Raw genomic sequence first — 23,601 nt, forward strand, 5'->3', positions numbered from 1 at the left:
GTGCCTGTCAAAGGCCACTGTACCTCGGCATTGTCTCTCGTATATTTGTGCCATAACGTACTAAACATAATAGGGTCAATGCCATGTTTTACATGCATGTCAAAATTCGGAGTGCCTTCTGGAGTCGCTGGTTGACTTTCTTCCAGTCGAGCATCAGCAAAACAACAACGACAACCGCAAACCCAGAATTTACTACACCAAGGCATTTTCAAAAATATACCAAATTCGTTATGTTGCTGGGCAAAATCTTCACAAACACGTTGTATCTGATTCAGTCCTCAGACCGTCCAAAGTGCAAACCAAAATCAGTCCTCAGTCCGTGCCAAAGACAAACCAAAATGGTACCATATCCACAAAGAACCAAAGCAAACTCACCTGGTGCACACAGGTCAAACAAATTTATTCTCCACTGCCGACTTTTCGGACCAAACGGTAATATCCAAGGGTTTCACCATTCAGGACCCCAGTTGGGATGATCGCTGGGCGAAGCACCGACCGGTCAGACAGACGGGGCAGCTGCAAGTTCAGGACTCTCTCATGCAGGGATACCTGGTCCGCCTGTCCGACCCGACGTGGCCAGACCTCATCACCTGTCCGCGGGTGAGGATGGGTCACTCGAGGGAGTGCCTGTTCAGGCGCCAACTGAAGGAAGGGACCTGATTAGGGTCATCTGGGTCACTCGCGATCACCTCTCAGTCTTCCATACAAATGAAGAGTTGGTCATACAGTAGAGAATACAAACCAAGTATATTTTATTCAAGTACACTCGAGTGGAGTCCAGTCCGACCAGCTTCCTTGGATTGCTGCAGAGGGACTGACCTTAGCAAGCAGGGTGATACATTATGTACAGTTCAGAATCAATAAATTCACGCCCCGACTGGAAATTTCCAGTTGGTAGCTGGTGAACAAAGGAGATACAGAAGGATGGGTTTTGATTCTGAGACCGGGCACATGCTATCTCAGCGTCAAGGTCACTCTCCCTGCACCCACCACTCTAAGGGTGGGAGCAGGCCTATCTAGTGGGAAAGGTATGTACAGACAAGGACAATGTATTCATTAGTACAGCGAAGCTCAACCATGGAGAAATGAAAACTATCATAGCTGCTTTCTGCTGGGGCAGAGAGTGAGAGTGACAGAAGTTAGTTACGATCATGGCTCAAAATGGCAGCTGAATATAAAATGGTGCCGCAAATGCTAACTTAAGACATACAATACATGGAGGACTCAGCTAAGACTTCTTTATTCCAACAAAGACCTTCTTTATTCCAACAAAGACCTGGTCGGCCTTCCTGAGTGGAGCCGCGGTGGTGTGCAGCAAGTAAGTGGCATGGCGTGGGAAGGAACCCACCCCCCAGAGTGGCAGATCGATGGTAGCAACTGGGCCACCACTAAGGAAATGGAATAGGAGGGTCCCCGTGACCACGAGGAGCAGCCTGGTGTAAGAAACACTGAGGGGGGAAACTAAGGTGTGTCTCCAGATACCAGCGGCCGGATTGGGCCGCGGGGTTGTGTGCTGGAGGCCTGGGCAGCCAGGCTTAGATTCGTGAAGAACAGCTGAGGGGCACTTGGCCAGACGGCCAAAGCGATAAGTAGGCCTGAGGCAAGGGCCCACCAGGTACTGCCCGTGGAGCGAGTGGGGGTATCCACCCGGTGCGATCACAGACGCAAGGTGTGGGATCTGGGCCCAGCCTGACGGCCATATATGTAGTGCCGGGACCTGCTGAGATGCTACGCTGCCCAGCCAAGCTCGTGTGGTAGTAGCTAATGACTTCAGGCGAGGAGCAGGAGACACCTGGGCAGGGGGTTGACTTGGGTCTGGGCCTGAAAACTCCAGGGAATGCAGCTCAATGGCCAGAAGGGCAGCAGAGTGCCCGTTAGGGGTGGGAGGGAGGTTGGTTGCCTGTGGAAGCAGCCAGGTTATGTCCTGGTGCGTCTTGTGGGTTGGGGCCCTCCTCCCTGGCCTTGGCTGCTCAAGAAGGATCTGGACGAGACATTGAGATTGGGTTGGGCGTGGTGCCTCTCCCCCTCACTGTCAAGAGCACCGCAGAGGAAATGGAGGATCTGCTGGGGGCCCTTGACGAACGCACACCTGCGGTGCCGGTGTCAGGCCCCGAAGGTTAACTGACATCTACACCATGGCGAAGGGCAAAGTGCCTGAGGGCTCCACCAAACAGAGTACCCTGGACCGCTATACGGGGCCCGGGCCGAAGCACCGGACCCTAGTGGTTTGGCAGGGCCATTATGGACAACGCCATTACACAAGCCAGAAATACCCTAGATGCCAAAATTGGGGAGGTGGGCTCCGATGTCATGCTTATTCGGCAATACCAGAGCATCGCGGTCGAGAGGATTACGGAGACTGAGAGAAGGCTGTCAGGTGTTGAAGATACAGTTACTTCTCTACAAACTAAGATTGCCAATTTGGAGACCCTTACGAAAGGTCTGGTGCCCTGGGTGGAAGATGCAAAGGGGAGAGCCAGAAGGAACAACCTTCGCTTTGTGGTATTTCCAAAGGGATGCAAGGGTAACCATATGGTGCAATTTCTAACCCAGTGGCTCACGGACTGGCTCCCCCCGGACTCTTTGTTGCGGCATTTCAAAATTGAGAGGGCCCGTAGGGCTCTATTGCAGAGGCAAAGCCGCCTCCGGGCGCAGCTGAGACCCGTCATTGCTTAAGATTTTAAACTAACATGACAGGGACATGATACTAAAACATGCCAGACTGAAGGAACCTCTTACATATGCATCCATCCGTATCCTGATCTTTCCAGATTACACCAGGCTGGTTCAACAGAGGTGACAGTCCTTCGCAACGGCGAAGGCCTACCTGTGGGATCTGGGTCTCTCTTATGCTCTGCTCTAACTAGAGAGGCTGAGAGTAGTGTATTAATCATGAACATTCTTCTTTGAGTCTCTTGAGGATGTCTTTGCCTGGGCGGATGAAAAAGTAATGGGCCAGCCTCATACTCCACCCTCGATCAAGTCAGACTCATCCTCCAGTGATGTGGCCCACAGGCAGCCAAAGCCTAAAGTGAGGGGGTAACAGGAGATTGAAAACCAGACGATGCTCTAAGTCCCGCAGCGACCTCAATAAAGGAACTCCGATGCCCCAAAACGTGCCTGAAGTTACTTAGACAATGAATGCATGGGGGAGGTCACTTGAAATGTCGCCACTGGGGGATGGGGAAATGAGAAAAGGGCTGATACTCCTAGCAGACTTGATATAGTCTCTAGGGATCACCCTGTGTTCTTGGGCTGATTAGGGGGAATCATTGGGGGGAGACAGACGTTGGTACCCATTAGGGTCGGTGCCTTATCTTTGCCGCAACAGGTTCTTCAGAGGTTTTGAGGTATGGGGGACCGGAGTGGGGGAGTTGGGGAAACAATGTTAGATCTTTGTGCTGCACCAACACACCTTGCTACTGATACCCACTTAGCTGAGACCATGTATAGTCACCCTAAGACATTGTCATTTCGCCTACAGGTACATCTATAACCCAATCGCATGCCTCCAGGAATGGGCTACGGATAGTTAGCTGGAATGTAAGAGGGGTTTTGGATAACGTAAAGCGAGGTTCAATTCTCCGGCAGGCCAAGAGATACCGAGCTGATATCCTGTTGCTCCAGGAGACAAATTAATTTGGTACCAACATGCTGTGCCATACTAGATTTGGAAATACCCGGGTCTTCCATTCAGGTTTCACTAGGGGGTCTTGGGCATACTATTGTGATTCACGGTAGGGTCCCTTATGAACACGAGCGGGCATGATCTTATACACATTGAAGGTACATCCTCATTACAAGCACCTTGTACGGGGAACAATTGGTCCTAGGCAGTGTCTATGCCCCCCCCACCCTTGTCGTGGACCCTGGTGGAACACCTGATGACACTCTGGACAGAAACACCAGATGGATTGGCGGTAGTGAGGGGTACCGGAACAATGTGCTGGACCAGAGTAAGGACATATGGCGTGGGACAGCCAGCTCAAATACACAGAAGGCCACAAGATTGGGCTCCCTTGTGAAGGAAATGGGCTGGATAGACGCGTGTAGGAGACTACAGAGCACGGGATTACATCTTAGTTTGGGGTGCATGATTCCAGCTCCCGCCTTGATATATATTTATACCCTCCAGCTATGCTCATAGAGTGAGGACCACAGATATCATGCCTAGGAGCTTGTCAGATCACCCTCCGGTTGTGCTTGAGCTACAGATAGGCCCAGAGAGACCGGCCTTCCGGTGGTGACTATCCGCATGGTGACTGCTTTATGAATAATATCGGTCACACATACACTTGGCGACTGAGCGATATCTTGATGTTAACGTGGGATCGGTAACGTCAGCAGAGACCCCATGGGAGGCATCGAAGCCAATGATCCGAGGAACAGATATTTCCTTTTGCACGGCATTGCACAAACATCACTTGGGAATAACTACTGTGCACAGAAGCACAACTGATAGCTCTTCAGCAGCGAGGATGTGGAGTGAACAGAGGCCAGGAGCGCTGTCAACTAATATTCCTGCAACAGACCCACGTGAGTGAATTGCTGGATGAGGCCCGACAGGCCTGGCTGGCTTCTCACAGTAGGATTTACTAGTGGGGGGACAAATCTAGAAAGTTACTGAACCGTTTGTGCCAAAGGACCCTTCAACCCCATTTTATCCCTGGTTAACTCTGCCCTGGCGGCAAGGTGATTAACAATCCCCCATTGATCGTCACCAGCTTTGCAGACTACTTCACTGATCTGTACGCCCCTAGTGAAGTCCCATTGGAAGAAACAATAGAACGATTTATAGATGACATGCCGGCCGCCAAGAGCCCTTTCGGATGAAGCGAGAGCAGACTTAGATGCCCCTCTTACGATGGAGGAGCTGAGCGATGCACTGGGTGACTTACGATCAGGCAAGGCACCAAGTCCAAACAGATTCCCGTGCAAATTTTTCAGGGTCTACTTTACCTAGCTGGGTCCTCAATATCTGGCGGCCGTGAATGCCACGGTGGAATGGGGGTGTCTCCTGCCGGACTGGAGACACGCCGAGGTGGTCGTCTTCCACAAGCCCGTTCGACCCCAGGAGCAACACGCCTCCTATCGTCCCATATCATTGCTGAACATTGAAGCCAAAATGCTGGCTAAAGCGCTGGCTAGTCGCCTACTGCTCCATATAATTGGTCTATCCTGACCAAGCTGGTTTTTTGCCCCGGAGAGCCACGCGCCACACTGTCCGCCGAGCCCACAATGCTATAGCAGCCATTGACGAATATATGAGGGGTCTGCCGCGCTACTATTAGCGGACATTGACAAGGCGTTCGATCGATTCCCTCAGTTGGACGTGCCTTTGCACTATTGCACCGTCTTTAAAAGGGGCCCGGTTTTTATCATACCTCGGGCTACTTTACACTGGTCTTACCGCCTCAGTGCGTGTGGCATGTTCCACCTCATGTACATTTCCTACTGGATGGGTACACAACAGTGCTGCCCCCTGTCACCATATTTTTTTGCTCTAGCAATGGAGCCGCTGGCTGCATGGGTGAGAACTGGCGTCCAGGTTCGGGGTTTTGAGTGGTTGCTCGTTGTCTCTGATCGAATTGCGCTCTACTCAGATGATGTTTTGTTTTTCCTTACGGATCCCAATAGGACGGGTAAGAGACTGCTCCGCATTATGCAGATCTTTGGGGAGGCTTTAGGCCTCTACATGAAACTCCACAAGTCTATCCTGTGGCCCTTGAATGGGGCTAGCGAACTGGGCCTGTGGGTAACAGTCGTAAAGATCGCAACAGATGGCATGAAGTATCTGGGCGTTTTCCTATCGGCTACACAACGCACAGCATGGGAGAATAACCTTGCCCCAATTTCGACACAAGTAAAAGAGGAAATTAGATCCTGGTCGCATTTGCCCTTATCTAAATTCAGTAGATCTGCCATTTTAAAAATGGTTTCCTACCTCGCTTACTTTACCAGTTGCAGAACCACCCTTACCCAATACCACAGGGTTGGTTCTGTCACATTAATGCAGCCCTGGGGCAGTTTCTATGGGGTGGGAGGGCTCTCCTGTAGCCCTGCGAACTTGCTTCCAGTCCACATATTGCTGGGGGTCTCCCCACAGCAGATATCCAATCCTATTATGCAGCCTCGCATCTATAGGTGCTCAACAAATTGTGGTACAGGGACAGGCGAGACATGACCTATGCAGTGGAACGCTGGCTGATGGGGACGCGACCATTCATACTCTCTTATATTCGGGGCAGCTGCTCCGAACCTTGCTGTCTGCGAAGAAAGTGGTGTTAAAAATATGGAAGCAATCTCTCCACAAGTTGGGGTGGTGGGGTAAGTTGATGGGTGAGACCCCTCTATGGAACAACGGGGATCTGCTGCAGTTAGCTACACTGGCTGGCTTTTAGGGTTGGAACAACATCGGCATCTCTACAATGAGATCTGTCATGCAGGTCTCGACTCTGAAATCTTTTCAAGATCTCCAAGCATGGCATGCCCAGTACCCAATTGTACAAATATCTCAAATTTAGACATGACATCTCCCCATATATAGCAAATATGGCTGCCATCCCCCAATTCAACCCGATCAAAGCCAAGGTATTTATGGGGGACTTAGAAGACCATAAAATAGCAAAATTCTACCAGTCCCTGGTAACGAACAATTCCACTACACTGGACACGCTGAGGTTGGCCTGGACACAAGACTTAGGCCAAATTGACGGTGATGATTGGGTAGAGGCATTGGCGTCCCCTCGTGGTGCAGTGATAGCATCACAATTATGCCTTATCGTAAGTACTTACACCGGGTCTATTACACCAGAAAAAGACTGTGGAGGGTGGGTTTGGTGCCATCTACGGAATGTTTGTGATGTGGACATGCAGAGGGCACCCTTATTTACACGATATGGCACTGTACGGAGCTCGCAAAATTGTGGCGGGGTGTTATGGTGTGCCTCTGAGAGGTCCTGGGGTGGGACATCACTTTCGCGCCACGACTGGGAATCCTACATATTACAGAGGACATTGGATGCAACATATATAAGCAACACTTGTTGATGTTCGGGCCTACCCTTGCTAAGAGGGACATTGCGAGTTTGTGGAAGGCCGCCTTCCCACCTTCACTGACTGCCTGGAAAAAAGCATTAGACTTTTGCATGGGCTTGGAGATTTAGGTGTTTAAGGCCTGAGGGTACCCGCAGAACTATCTTAAATTATGGAAGAGATGGGCCGGATACCGAGGTCAATGGTTGGAACACCTACTCCTGATGGACACATACACACACGTACTAGTACGGATGGGGGATAGATAATGGTGGGTATGGGAACACATGCTGGGTATCAATGCGGCAGTGATGCATCATTAACGCAAGGGAAAGTAGCACAGGTGTAGCAACCAGGGGGTTGGTTTCGAAACATATATGTTCGATTTTACTATATAATCTTTACTCACATAGAATATAAACCAGATGTCAATATCAATACCGTATGGTGTAATGTACTGCGATCGCCCCATGAGAATGGGCGTTCCAAAATGTACTTGGCTGTTGACACAATAAAATTTGATTTTAAAAAAAATGGAAGATTTTGGCCTGGCAAGAGGTTTAACTTGCCAGGTCAACATAACCGTTTAGAATTGCACATACAGGCTCCGCAATGGCAAGCCTGAGACATGTTTAAAGGGCTATTAAAGTGGGTGGCACAATCAGTGCTGGAGGCCCACTAGTAGCATTTAATTTACAGGCCCTGGGCACAGGTAGTGCACATTACTAGGGACTGATAGTGAATTAAATATACCAGTTGTAGATAAGCCAATGTTACCACATTTTAGGGAGAGAGCATATGCACTGTAGCACGGGTTAGCAGTGGTAAAGTGCCAGAGTCCTAAAGCCAACAAAAACAAATCACCAAAAAGGAGAGGAAGAATTGAAAATGTCAACCCCCTTCCAGCCTAAAGCCAGGGTAAGCTAATCAATACCTTGATGGACCTCATCGCTCAGGCGATAGAACGTGGACAATGGCCCTCTACTTCAGGGGCACTTGTCAGTTCTATGCCTCTCTGAACTCAGTTGGATCCCTCTGTCTATACGCTCCTGAGCCATTGAACTACATCTCCTCACCTGTGAACCTCATCGTTACAGCACCTAACTTTAAATTGCTCTCAGATGCATCCCAGTAAGCAGACAGTACCACCATGACCTACAAAGTGATGTGGCACGTTTCACCCCTAGGGTCAGCAACCAACAGAGGCCACTGACAGGTGTCAGTGACAACAAATAGGCCCTAGGCCATCCAAGGGTCTCTGGCCTCTGAGGTTTCGGAGTGGAGAGCAGTAGCCCAAGGTGTCTTGCACCCTTTTTTCACTCTACCTCCTACCAGTTCAGGGGTGGTATCCTGAAACTAGTCCTTCAACTCAGGGTTTGTATCCTTAGGCTGAACATGTGCCGGGTGAGCCAGGACTTCTAGGAGAGTACCACTACCCCCCTCAAACCAGGACAGTCATGGAAGTATCACTACCCCCTCAAAGGAGACATTCTGTGTCATGCAAGCGTCTGTCCGGCACAGGTTACCAGTCCTCTGTCCCTGCGACAGTGAATGGTCAGAAGTGGCCTCACTTGGGTCAGTTTTGGGGTGCTCTCTTCTCTGGCAACACTTGACCCACTGGTCCTCCCACTGTGGACTGTTTTCACCTCTCCCCCTCCATCTAGCTCTGTACCCTCCACTTCGGAGGGGTGCTCCCAGAACACTGAACTGTCACACACCCTGGGCGGCCGCCCCTCCCAGTTCCACAGACACCGGGTCAACTTATTCCCCAGAATGAAGTCTGTGAGCATCCGGGTACTTTCTATCACCCTCCTCTGGTTCACCTCCCTACCCCACCCCACTCCAGGGATACCATGGCTATAAGGCAGAAAAAGTCTTGCCCATTGACCTGAGCTACCCTACACATCTTGCTGGCGTACTGCTGTGGAGAAACTAACCTTTCCACTACCATGGTCTGGCTAGACCTGGTATCCATTGGAGCATCAATTGGGAACCCATTCACTTCACCTGGTGGAAGTGAGGACACCCACCCTCGGGATCACCAACTCACCCTCTGAGCCCACCTAAGGGAGATCATGGCATGATCTATTATCTTACCCTGGAGACGATTTACCCCTAAGGCCACATTGGCCACCCCTGCAGAGGCATAATTAGTGGGTGGTTTCTTAGGACAGACAAAGTCCCCCTACTTATGTCCTAGCTGGGAACAATCAAAGCAGTGGGGCTGGAAATGGGGTGCCCTGCTACCGCCCACCAGAGCGTCCCCTATTTCTCAGAAGGGGCATGGGAACCCTTTCCTCCCCCTCTTTACCTTGGGACCTGGCATTGTCCTCCATGACCTCCCCCTCACTCTGCTGGGGGGAACCTGAACCACCCTTCTAGGAGTCACTCCCCGGTACCTTCTTTTTGACCCTGGTGCTGATGCGGCAGTCCATATCCTTAGCAAACTCCCTCGGGTCAGTGAGCTTACTCTCAATCAGGTGTTGGTGGAGGTCTGGAAAACAAAGACTGAACATATGCTCTCTGGAAACCAAATTCTACAGCCCTTGATTATCCTTTACCACACTATCCGTCACCCAACCATCCAGTGCCTTGCAAAAGGAACCAACACAATCCATCCAGTTCTGTTGGGCCAGCTTCTGACTGTCCTTTAATTTTGCCTACACCTTTTCGGGGTCAAACCATATTTCCTGATAAGGACCTCTTTCACGGGGGTACACCTCATTCTTTCCTTCTTCTCCAGGGCCAGTAGCATGTCCCCAGCTGTCTCCCACCCCAGACATGTGATCAGAGACAGGCAGCAGGTACCAAATGGCTAAAGCAAGAAAAATTTCAATGTTTTTCATTACCAGGACATGTAAAAGATAAAAGTACAAGTTCAATGTTTTAAAATACATTGCACCTTGCCCTTTGGGCTGTCCTAGGCCTACCCTAAGGGTGACGTATATGTATTAAAAAGGAAGGTTTGGGTTTGGCAAGAGGTTGAACTTGCCAGGTCGACATGGCAGTATACAACTGCACAGACTGACTCAATGGCAGGTCTGAGACATGATTAAAGGGCTACTGAAGTGGGTGGCACAATCAGTAATGCAGGCACTCTAGTAGCATTTAATTTACATTCCCTGGGAACAGGTAGGCACTTACAAGTAAATTATATATGCCAATTGTGTATTTGCCAATGTTACCACAATTTAGGGTGAGTGTTCAGAGTTATAAAGCCAAGAAAAGCGAATTCAGCAAAAAAGGAGAGAAGGAAAGCAAACTGTTTGATAGTGACCCTGCAGAAAAAAGGGCCATTTCCAACACTTCCTTTCAGATTTCTTACTTTCACCTTTTCTTTCTGCCATTTCCCTTGAATCCTTTCCCCTTTTTACCTCCAATCTTTCTTTCTTTCCTCATATTATTTTCCCTCTTACCTTTCTCCCTCTCCCTTTCTTCTATTTGCAGCCTCTCCATATTGGATCTGTTAATTTCTTTCTCTGTTACCTTAAATGAATTTAGCTCCCATAGTGGCCCTTGACCCCAGTCTCAGTTCTATTCTGGTATTCTCTTAAAGCACTTTTAGGAGCTTTTTCCTTCAGAATCTAAAATCAAACTAATAAACGTTTTAGTGGGTTGTTTTACCAAGTCGTCGGGTCCAGTGGTAACCCCCACTTTAGCTGCGAAAGCCAGGGGCTCAACTTGCCAGGCCTTTAAGTGGGCCGGTCCTGTTGGTGCTGAGCACCCGTAGTTCTTAAAAGCAGGTGCTAAAATGGGTCCCTATCAGGCTCTCCATTTTTACCGTCTGGGTGTGGGGGGGATAAAAAGCTTAACTACGCGATAGTACCATCCATCACTGCTTTTGATGCAGCTTCAAAGAGACTCAATTTCCAGCATTATATAGCGCAAACATAAGCAGCAGTTACATAACACAAGACCATATTCATGTTTTGAATCACAGGATGTTGAGTCTAAGTGAGGCTCGAACCTGCTATCCCAGCTCGAAGGTCAGCAGCCCAACCTTGCCCACAAGAACGGATGCATTTTCAATATTAAATACAATGAAGTATTAGTTGTTGCTTATTTACCTTATGAAATTTACAACCATCGACAATACTCCTGCCTTGAGTATAATGTTACTTGTTGTGTTAAATAGCTGGATAATGGACAGAAAAAAGCAAAATACCAGTGGGGTGGCACACAATGCTAAGTACAGATTTTTTAGCTTAAGTGTTTTTGGCCACGCCTATAATTACATGGGCCACGGCACCGCCCTTTGAGAGACCCCAATTTTATTTTATCCCACATAAAGCTGTGGGCATCACTGTGGAGTTATCACATACGCATGCGTAGCGGGGAGGCTCCTGTCGCAATAACTTGTTTTTATTACCTGATTTATATTAAGCGTCTCCGTTTTCCTAGGCGCTGTAAGTAACAAATGTTTCCATTGCACGGTATAATGGTAGTCAATTTGCTAACTGCAAAAGAGTAAATTCCCAAATTGGTTTTGCTAAAATTAGACCTAGTTTCTGCGGTTTTAGAACACCCCTGTGAGTAAGAAACAAATAGAAGGTCCTGGAGACAAATAAGAAAATGGCGGGGGTGGTAAATCTGCAAATAACAGCTCCAGCGTTGCGGGCAGGATAATGCTTGCTTAAATTGGATTTCTAGCAGGTTTGTGCAGCAGAATACTTTAAGTTGTGATGGATGAGCAAGTAATTTGACAGCAGAGTACAATCAATAATTGCCAAGATTGAGAAAGGCTGTACAATTGCTGGATCACTTGGCAGAGGTTTACTCGCTGGGGCCCAGGGGCCTCCATTGAAATATTTTATATTTATATTGTTTGGATGGGCGTGAGGTGTTTTGGGAAATGAACAGTGACAGAAAGTGGTAGTGTAGGCAAATCTGAGCTGCACTGTTAGAGCACTGTGTGGATTTCCTTACTGGAGAGCCAAAGAGGCGCAGGCCAGGGTTGGGGTGCACTGGGAGAGCTTTATTTGGGTTCCAGTACTGGAAAAGAAGGAAGGCCTCAGGGCACGAGTCGGGGGTACAAGCAGGTGGACTGCGTCCACACACTTTTTTCACAGGGTGAACACCGTCCACCCTGCCAAGAATTTGGGCCCCACTGAATAATGTGCTGAACTCGTCCTGGTGTAATTTCCAAATTCAGAGACACTTTCAGCAGTGTCTGCACCTTGTCTGCTTTCCGTTTGCAACAAGAAACAACTTGCAGGTGGGGACGGGGCTTTCATTCTTATTTAAGACTCCTTGCTGGGGCCATATCAAAGGCCACATTTGAGGGGTCATCAGGCCTCCCTTTGTTCAGTCTCCTGGATGGAAGCAGTCAGGAGCCACACACCTGATGGAAATGAAGAGGAGGGGAAACAAAGGCTTAAACCTTGTTAGCATTTCACAAGTACTTTAAAGAGGCAACATTTCACTTTGTTCAGTCCCTGTTTAGGATAAACACATGCACTGTAAGAATATCAGATGCGTTGGTATACACACAAAACAAATTGCATTTATTGCATTTGTATAGAGCTTACTTCCCCTGAGGAGGCGTTGAAATAACTTAAGTACCACTATTTTTTCTTGTATAGCCCTACTCATTCCAATGCAGGGTGTCAGAGCGCTTTACATCAACACTTGCATATTACATGTACAATAAATGATATTAGTTTGTAAGTGAATGTACAGGATGTGTTACATAAAACTGGGGGATTGTAAGGTGTAGAAGTCGCATATCATCTTCCATAGCTCGCCGTGCTGTTATCCTCGCAATGCACTCAAACATACACATGATAGACCTGCTTAAACATATATGTGAGGGCTTTAGATCTGATGTCACTTCTTGTGATGCCACTTCCTGTAAAGTCGTGGCTTGTGATGCCACTTTCTATGATTTTAATTCCTGTGATGCCATGTGTGATGTTGTGCGCCATATGTTGCACGCCGTGACGTTGCGTGCCGTTATGTTGCGTGCCTTGATGCTGCGCGCCGTGATGCCTCTTGCATACTGCCAAACTAGGTCAGTCTCTCCACTTCTTTTTTTAGGACTTGTGATCTGGAAGAGCTGTAGGTCTGGAGTGGAGGAGCACTGGCAGAGCGTGCTTGAGTGTCAGTACTGGAATGACTGTGACATGCTGGTGAGGACTGTGGTGAACCGGTAAAGCTTCAGGAGGGATGCCGTGCCAGAACAGCATGCTGTGCTGCAGGTCTGTTGGTCCACAGCAGGCGGCCAACGCCCATAGGACTCAAAGGGATTCAGCCCCGCCCCCTCCCCGTCGTGTGTATCAGCCTGGGCTGAGACAGCTTCCTGGGCACACACACAGACAGTTGTTGAGCTTATCGCAGCCGCACCCCAGTACTTCACAGGTCTTTAAAAGGCCATTTATGTGTTAACGACGGTTTGTTGTTTTGTCACCCCTTCATCTCCACTCTTCCTATGGCTGGAAGAATTAACCCCTCCCACGAAGTTTGGCTCTAGTTGCGCCTTGGGTCCCCTGTACTGGAGTAGGAGGGGTACTGCAGCTCTGGACTCGCGTACTGGCGCAAACGTGTGGGCTGTACTACTGCGTAAGGATGGGGTGCATTGGCAAAGCTGCAAAAGGCCCTCAGCTAACACCACTCACAGCAAAGGGAGCTAACAGGTTGGTTAACTGCCGAGTGGATGTGACCCCCTGAAGTGACTCTTTCAGCCTGTCGACAGTCAATGGTTTTAAATGAACTACATGTTGCATACTGGGAAGTGTAGTTCATTATTAAGATCGTATCTTTGGGCTACAAAAACAACATGCTAAGTGATGATGGGTAAAAAGCAAGCAACTGGAGTAGAGGTACTAGTCTGTAGAAACATTCCTTAATCAAAAGAAGCAAGCCCTCTGATGGAAACCCGTGTTTCCTTTCTAGAGGAATCAGTCTTCTCCCAACAATCCTCCCCCAGCTATCTACTTTATGTTAAGAGCGTTGCCCTTCAGTAGCTGGGCGCAGTATCCGTCATCTCAACTGATCATAATGCATGCCTCTGCCTCATGGAATGGCCCTTCTGCCCCCGAGGTCATCTTAAAACCCCTATCATAGAAACGTTTACGTTTTACGGTACTCCCCATGAATGTCGGTTCCAAAATGTCGTCCTGTCATTTATGGTCGAGGTACATATATTGGGTTATGTAAAGTAAACCTATACTTGCCTATGTTTATTTGCGGTGTCGATATTCTGTTCCTCAACATTTTGGCCACGATTATACGGCTGAACAACATCATCACATGCGGCTAGGACTGTTAGGATGCATTTATTATGTATGTGATGTCTGTCCAATCGTAGCACAAGTAAAATAAGGATGGCTCAACCTGATAAGCTAATGTCTTCCTCAAGTTAAGAAAGAAAAAAACAGTGATGGACCAGGTGCAAGATAAATGGCTTATTGCTAACTTGAAGAACGCAATACCACTGGCTGACTGGCCTCGTCTGTGTTTCCACAGAGTAAGTGTCAGTCAGTCTGTGCATCCAGAGACGGTGCTCCGTGTTTTTGGACCGCTCAACAGCCAAGAACAAGGCTCTGGTGAGCAATGGGGGATGTATGTCAGTACAACCCGATCTTTTAGATCGCGGTACTTTACAACACGGTTTCTACAACGCAAGTCGTTACAACGACTTGCGTTGGAGGGCGCGGATTGAGGATTATTATAATTTTATATTCCAACACCAGCCCACGTAACAGTAGGGAAGGTGTTGGAATATAAAATTACAATATTCCTTAACCAACAGCGCCATCAAGCGCAAGTCGTAGTAACAACTTGCGTTGTAATGGCAGCGTGGTAAAGGTAGTGCGGTGTAAACACCGCGTTGTAAACAATGTTTCCCGCAATGGGACACCAAAAGTCCACCCGTATTGAAAAGTGACTTCTTCTCCTCCCTAGCATCAGACCAACTAGAGTCTCACGTCTATTAACTGTGGTCTAACGCAAAATGATGCCCCCCAACTCCCCACCCAGATTCAGAATGTAAAGAGGGGCCTGTGTCTACCATACCTCACATATATTCATTGGCCTTTGCTTGAATGGGGCCCTCTGAAGGATTTGGAGGCCCCAGAAGGGGTGTACCTCCTTCCCCAACGCCACAGGGGCTTGTGTGATGCCCCTGGCTGAGGAGATTGTATCGAAGGGCACAGGCTTATTTACAGATAGGGGTCTGCGAATCCTCTCTGTCTAAAAGCTGTTAGCTGCCCTGGATGTAGAGAGCCTACTGTGTGGGGGCTCAAGTTTGATGTGTATGGAGAGTTGGAGACCAGGTGAAAACTGCTCCAAGAGGGGCACAAGCCGGGTCTGGTGGCTCAGTGGACTAATGCGTCCACTGCAGTGCCCTGTGTTCGACCTCATGGCAGGCATGTTCAAATCCCGGCGGGTCCACTCGACCTTTCATCCATCTGAGGTCGATAAAATGAGTACCATTGAGCCATAGAGTTGGGTAACAATAAACATATCTTATTCAGCGCAAAGATACCTCTGGGTGAACATGTGCTTTACAAATACACCTGTTATGTTATATGCAGCACACAAAGGGGATGGCCTCTGCAGGGTAAGAGTTAGAAGTGAAATTAGACGGTATCTAGTTTCATCCCTTTAAGGCACACAGGTTGATTGTCTTTTCTTGAGAAAAAAGACTTCCACTCAGTTTTTTAGGTTACGTGTGTAACTTTTTTTAATAATAGGTTAAATCTTCTCTTCTTTTGTTCAGTTTCAATACATTTTCATTTGCATGTGAAGTATAACTTTATGCATTTGAGGCAATGTCTATTCATAGTGTCCAATGCATTTCGGGCATTGTATGCATGCCCTTCATCAGGGAATCGACACTGTAAACATAATATAGTGACAGTTATATTGTTGTCCTTTTGACTTTCGTGTAACATGATATTGTCTATTAGAGTCTCGTACAGTATATACAAGGTACAGTCATTGGAGCAATATTTACAAGTAACATGACAGTTCAATTCTATCGTTTAACCCCGCCGGCTTTTGTGTAGACAGTTTTTGAATCCAAAAGTTCTCTCTTCTGAGGAGGTGTTTGGTGTTGTCTCTCCCCTCAATTTTCTCAACGGTCTCTAGTATGGTAAACTTCATTTGGAATATGTTATGGTGTTGTTCTATTAAGTGAGCTGACAGGGCTGACTTGATGTTCTTAATTCGTATGTTGGATTTATGTTCTGTTAAACGCACTTTGATGCGCCGTTCTGTTTTGCCAACATATATCTTTCCACAAGGACATCTTATTCCATAAATCAAGTTGCTAGTGTCGCATGTAGCATTTACTTTGAGTTTGATTGGGTACCCTTGTGTGGGATGGTTGATTGTGTTGCCTTTAATTATATTGTTACAACTGCCACAATTGAGGCAAGGTTTGGTACCTTGATATGTTATGGGTTCAAGGGGTCTGCTTTGTAAGATTTCCCCAAGGTTCTTGGCTCTCGTAAATGCAAATATACGTCGTGAATTGAAAGATTGTTTAAAGTCAGGTTCCATGTTTAATATTGACCAGTGTTTCAAGATGATTTTTTTGTATTTCTTACTTGCAGTAGAGAATTTTGAGACTACTACCATGCGTGTCTGTTCTGGTTTCTTTCTTGGTGTAAGAAGTTTTTTTCGGTCAATTCCATCAATTCTCTTTTTGGTTTCATCTATGAGAGTTTGGGGATATCCTCGGTTTGTGAATTTGTTTCTGGTTTCCTCAAGTCTGGCATTAAGGGTATGTTCTTCAGAGGAGATTCTTTTGACCCTGGCCATCTGTGAAAAAGGTAAGTTCCTTATCAAGTTAGGCTCGTGAAAACTTGAGTATAATAACATGTTATTTCTGTCCGTCGGTTTTACATATAGATCCGTGGTCAATCCTTGTGGGGTTATAGTAACTTTGACGTCAAGGAAGTTCACAGTAGTATCAGACGTATCCCAAGTGAGTTGGATTTGTTGGTCAATGTCATTAAATTTGTGCAATTGAGTGAGAAGTTTCTCCTCCGAGTCTGTCCAAATGATGAAATAATCATCGATATACCTGATGATCATTTTTAGATTGTCCATCCATTCTTTTTTGGTCAACATGTGTTGGTTTTCATACCACTGCATGAAAATATTTGCATACACGGGTGCCGCCGAGTTGCCCATCGCCATTCCGGTGAGTTGTTGGTACCATGATTCATTAACTTTAAAATAACTTTGATATAGGGTGAAGTACATGAGTTCCATTAGGAAGAGCTGAAAATCGTGATCTAACTCTGTGTTCATCAGTGCTGCTTCCATGGCTTCTATACACCTGTTATGTTATATGCAGCACACAAAGGGGATGGCCTCTGCAGGGTAAGGCCATTCTGGCTTGCCTGTCCTTATACTAATCTACAGGATAGAAGGACAAAATGGATTCAGCCCTGAGCCTGCCTTCCCTAAACCAGGTTCATCATAGCATATTCTTGCTTGGGGTGTGTGACCTGTGTGAAGTCCAGCACATATCCTGTCAGACCTTAACTTTGTATGCTGTTAAGATCTTACTGGAAACCAGAAATATCTCTTTTACCATCTGTGCACTTGTTTCCTGGAAATAGTCCTTACTTAACCAGTTAAACTTTGCCCTTTCTATCCCTTTGAAAGCGTGGAGAGCAAAGCCTGTGACAACACATGCACTTTTGACTTGATTAGCCAATGCCTTCCCGGTAGTGTGCAAAGTTTTAGACAATTATTGCACTTACTTCAGGAGAGGCATTGCTGTGACACCACCTGCAGAAATCTGACCATGGATAGGCCTCAGGAAGTTGCTGTTTTATTCAAGAGATGTAACAAGTCTATGACCTGGGAAGCCCTACCACGTCACTGGGCCTGTAGAAAGTAAAAGCTGAGCTGCTGTGTGTGCTGAGAGGAGCTGACCCTTGACCCAAGGACAAGAAGGAACGCCAGGTGGACTCAGTCTGCATGGTGATAAACGGAAACCCAGGATTTAGAATAACTAGAACCAAACTGAAGACTTCAGCTTTGCAGAGGATCAAGGACCTTCGAGAAGACATTTCATGGCTGTAAGTGTAATAAACCAACAACTCCTTGTCCCAGCCACTTCCATATCACCCCCTTCCAAAATAGGAGGGGCATCAGAGCTTTTCGCTGTAACTTTAAACAATAATTTAAGGCTAGATGAGTTGGACATGATCCTCTCCCTCACCAACGACCCCACCACCGCCAGAGCCAACCTACACGAAGGGATGAAAGACGTCGCCGACTGGATGAGGAACAGCCGCCTTAAACTGAACTCAGACAAGACGGAAGTCCTCATCCTTGGATCATCACCCTCCGCCTGGAACGACTCCTGGTGGCCCCCGGCCCTGGGCACCGCCCCCAAACCAACGGACCACGCACGCAACCTGGGCTTCATCCTGGACTCCTTCCTCTCGATGACCAGACAAGTCAACGCCGTTTCCTCATCGTGCTTCAACACCCTGTGCATGCTCCGCAAGATCTTCAGATGGATCCCCACTGAAACCAGGAAGACCGTCACCCAGGCACTCGTCACCAGCGGACTGGACTACGGGAACGCCCTCTACGCCGGAACCACAGCCAAACTCCAGAGAAGACTCCAACGCATCCAGAACGCCTCCGCACGACTCATCCTGGACATCCCCCGACACAGCCACATCACCGGACACCTGAGAGAACTGCACTGGCTCCCCGTCAGCAAGAGAATCACGTTCAGACTCCTCACCCACGCACACAAGGCTCTGCACGACCTGGGCCCCAAGTACCTCAACGACCGCATGACCTTCTACAGGCCCACGCGCCAGCTACGATCAACCAGCCACGCACTCGCCACCGTACCACGCATCCGCAGAGCCACCGCCGGAGGAAGATCCTTCTCCTACCTGGCAGCCAAGACTTGGAACTCCCTCCCCATTCACCTCCGACGTACCCAAGACCATCTCTCCTTCAGGAAGTAACTCAAGACCTGGCTGTTCGAGCAGTGACACACCCCTCTCCCGCAGCGCCTTGAGACCCTCCCGGGTGAGTAGCGCGCTATATAAATGCCGTGATTGATTGATTGATTGATTGTAGCGGGAATTCCGTTCTCCTACAGAACTGTGCATAGAGATTCGGAACCTCAGTGAATTAGGGTGCCCCAAAACTCAGCTCAGTACCCAAAATCCCCTTACCGAGCTAGCTACAGTGTCTCACTGGTCAGTATGACTTCCCAATGTTTAGACAGACCAGAACATGAACTTAGAATACCTCAGGCATCGTGGAACACATGAACACTCTTTCGTTATGCAATCATTTCAAACCAGAACGTGGAGTAAAAGAGGACACGTGCACATTTGAAATATTTATTTACTAATGCAGGGTTCTCAAACGCAGTATCTTAGATAATACAAGCAAACATATTATCACAAGCAAAGTTATCAGTATAGTTAACAGTCCATAAAATGCGAAAGGTGAAAGCAGGCTAATATACTTAAATGAATAGGCTTTAGCAACACCTGATTCTCACCCTCCCTAACTAGCATAGAATATTATTATCTATGAAGGTCTCATTGGGTTCTAGCAGGGCGGGCCCATACCTCAAAATCTCAGTGGCAGAGGATCACATCATCTTCCACCAGCTCTCTGCAAGCGAAGCACCATCAAGTGTGTGTTACGTGTGCTCTCAGCAAAGCAATATAAAACGCGCGTAAAGCCAGAATTTGGCAGCAGCTGCATTCATGTTATGTCTAGAAAGGTGCGAAGATCAGACCTTACAACAACACTGTGTCGAGTTATCCTGGGAAACTTCAGCACTCACTGTGCAGACATATTTTACCAAACAAAGCTGATATCAGAGCAATAACATATTATTCTCATGTAAATCACAACGCTCTTCTAGGTTGAAAGCTAAAATAACAATTATGTGTCGTGTGCAAAAGCAGCAAAAGGAAAAATGGCGTTTAATCACTTTAATAAGCTCATGCTAACTTAACACGGTATATAGGTAAGCAGTATCTATATGACACCCCCCCCAATGATCCGAGCACGTACAAAATAAGGAATGTAGCCATGTAGCCGGAATGTCTAAGACCAGAATAGGGGCACATCATGAAAACAGAGTTCAATAATAACTAGTCAGGTCAATTTGTAATATACGGTGAAAAATCTTTTATAGAGGTTAAGTAAAAAGTTCTCAACCATTTCAATCCATAAGTCACTATAACTCAAGTCAATAGGTCTGGGTGTGTATGAAGGGGCCATCATAAAAGTTTCGAAAGTCTTTTTAGGACAGTACTGAATACGCAAAATATGCAGCAACAGCCTCCAGCATGAAATCACTGTCATCATCCGAAAACAGTTCAGCCATCCAATTCATTAGTGGGAAAGAACATACGTGCTCCTCCAGCACCGGAGCCTCTAGCATCATCAGAGGACAACTCGGTGGGTTCTCAACATAGCTCTGTGGCAAGAAATATTGCGCCGCTGCAGGTACGTTCCATTGACCCATTAGTCCATGCATCGCTGCCAAGGCCATAATCCTTTCGCCAGAACAAACCAACTCATGAGTAACTACGGGACCCATCAGGTGATTAAAATCGACGCCAGGAGATACCGTCTTGCAGAGACACAAATCAACGGCCCAGTCAAAATCGCAGCTCAGGCAATGAAACACCGGCTGGACACATGTAAAATAGGAAAATCGAAAAGATAATCCAAATGCCGTGCTTAAAGTCGCAAGCGGCAGTGTGCCATAGTATTCAAGCATCCGGTTGCGAAACAGAGCCAGGAGGGGCTGAGCGGCCTCTAACACAGGAGAGGCATCCATTTTTAATAAAAACAAAAAATCACCAGAACGCCTGAAGCCAGCGCCAGCAAAACCAGAAAGCCTCCAAACAGGCTCGAAAATATACTGTGGAAGAAAGCAGGGATGACCCCAAATATTTTCTCAAAATAAGTCACAAGACCACTGCTAACTAATTTAAAAAAATGTGGCAGGCCAGAAGTGGAGGAGGCATTAAAGATTTGATGAACCAGCTCGCTGAAATGCAATGGCAAATCAGTATTCAATAGCGCTTGCACTTCTGTGCGCGTGTTAGCTATGTGAAGGACGAATGTTTCTCGAGCCGAACTCAGGGCCACCTCTTTTTGAGACAAAAGGACTCTTATTCTACTCATACCATTGAACTCTGCTTTCAAGGTTTGGATACGCGGTCAGATGGAAACATCTGAATTCCCATGTGTAGGAGGATACAGAACGTTTTTGCAACACACCACACGTTCTGATACGGTTACCACGTAAGCGACACCTCTATTTAACCAACAACAGTCTTCGTTATTCAAAAGTAAATAACTGCCATTGGCCAGTAATGTGAAAGTCAGAACAATTGCGGGAACTGGAGTGCCTTTCAAAACACAGGCTAAATTTGGGCGGTCCTGGTTGCAAGAACCGTGCAACTGAATGTGTCTACATATTAATGAGTGATCTGGTGATTCAGTGCACTCCTCCCCTTTAAGATAAACCTCTTTCTCGTCTTTCAGGCAACGATATGTGAATGGAAGAGACCACGCCTCATGGAGAAATGAACTACCTAGCGGTTCATATCTACCTATCGCAACATAGCGCTTACAATTGGTAAATTTATACAAAGCAAACGGTAATGTAATTAACCCGTGGATAAGCCACGTCGCAGCAGTGGCTTCTGCCACAGAGAACGGTAATGACTCCAATCTCTCAATGTGTAACATGGAAAAAGATGCATCTCGCATTGAAAGCAAGCGCTGCTTGTCAGTCAAATTAAAAGAGACAAAGAGAGAAGAGACATTCATGTAATACCAAGGCACCCGCCCAGACTTAAGCGTTTGTAGGGTCCAAGCAAATTGCATAATAGAACGCAACTGATTCTGACCATGGTATAATACAGACACCTCATCTTGCACAATATCAACAACAGAAGACACAATGTTGTTTAACGTGTAAATGCGAGAGGAAAGCATGTTAATACTGTTATCCACAACTGCAAGCACTTTTTCTAAATTAGCTTGATCAATAGCTCTAAGGCGTGTAGCAGCCTCAATTTGTGAAGTCTTCCAGATCTCATTGTAAATCGCATATATAATTCTTTTAAATCTACCACTTGCTGGGCCTTTAATAAAATCATTTAGATCCACGTCATCAGTGAGCTTTGATAGATGCAGTTTGACTGCAGCCAAGGTAGAATATTTCAGCCAATTCTGACACAATTTTCCTACTGAATAAGTGGTGACAGAATGGTCTGTATCAAAGCAGGGATCAGGCCTAATATGTGTAAATCCATCAACTAAACCCAGAAAACAATGTTGGCATGAATCTGAACTTCTGTGCCACATCAGCCAAACTTTTGGTCCAAACTGGAAATGTTAAAGGACTCATTTTGCAATAAGGCCTGCAATTCATTAATGGAAAACTGCGTAACATTATTCCAACCGGAATATTCCTCTAAATTAGGGACAGTAGGTGTATTTAATTTTTTAGAAGTAGCCAATCCAAAGCATGTAGTCTGTGAAATACTAGAATTCAAAAACAACATATGATTTGGGATGAGACATGCTCTGTGCAAAGCCTCAGTGCCTTGTACCTGCCAACTTTTAGAACCCCAAACTGATTTAAGGTCAAGGGTTTCCTTCCATAGCTCGTAGCCTTCTACAGCCAATTCGTCTAGAAAGGACTTTGAATACAACAATTTGGTATCAGTAAGTCTAACCTTGGACATGGGCTTCTGTGTCATTTTGAAATAAAAGGACTCGGGATTGGACTGATTAAAGTCAGTAAAATAAGTGTACTTTTTCAGAAAAGTACTCGAACTGCCTTGTAAAGGGGCTGGGCAATGTTCCCACTGAGTGTAATTTACAGTATCCTTTCAGGAATTTGCTTTATGCAGATAATGGTTGCCAAAATGTTGGAAGCAAAACAATTCACCATAATTAGCAGAATCTAAGTATAAATCTTCAGCATCAAAGGCAGCATAATATTTCAAATCAGAAAATAATGTTTCAATGGCCTGAACATCCCAATCATCAGAACGTATGTTTTGTTTCACCACATCTCCCATGTTAACTCTGAGTACATTTGGGACATTAACCACTTCAGTAGGGCCATGTATCTGAAATTTAACCGCATCCCACACAAGCCCATCAAGAACAGGCCAAGCAGTGATGTTAACAAAATGCAAGTCTCTCTTCAGTCGGTGTGCTGAATGTGACGAGGAAAGGGGGGGCAATGTTCCATTAAGATGTCGAATGCATGATCTTTCCTCAACATAGTGTCCATTGACAAGGCGAAAAAAATAAAACACCAAACCAATCGACATAAAAAGGTATACACAAAAAAGCACCAGCCAAATATATGTCCAAGGAGGGATCAAAAAATGTTTTTTAAATAATGTGGCATAAATTGCAAAACGTGAGGGTTTATTTGAATTTAGTGAAACAGAGTGAAAAGAGAACCTGGATTCTGTGGCCAAACGTGTTTGCAAATCTGGCATCGATAAGTCAGTTGGGTAAGTGTAATCAAGTTCATTAATGTGATCAATTGGTAAAGTACTTAATAAAGGACTG

This window comes from Lissotriton helveticus, chromosome 7, assembly GCF_964261635.1.
Source record: "Lissotriton helveticus chromosome 7, aLisHel1.1, whole genome shotgun sequence".
Classification (NCBI taxonomy): domain Eukaryota; kingdom Metazoa; phylum Chordata; class Amphibia; order Caudata; family Salamandridae; genus Lissotriton; species Lissotriton helveticus.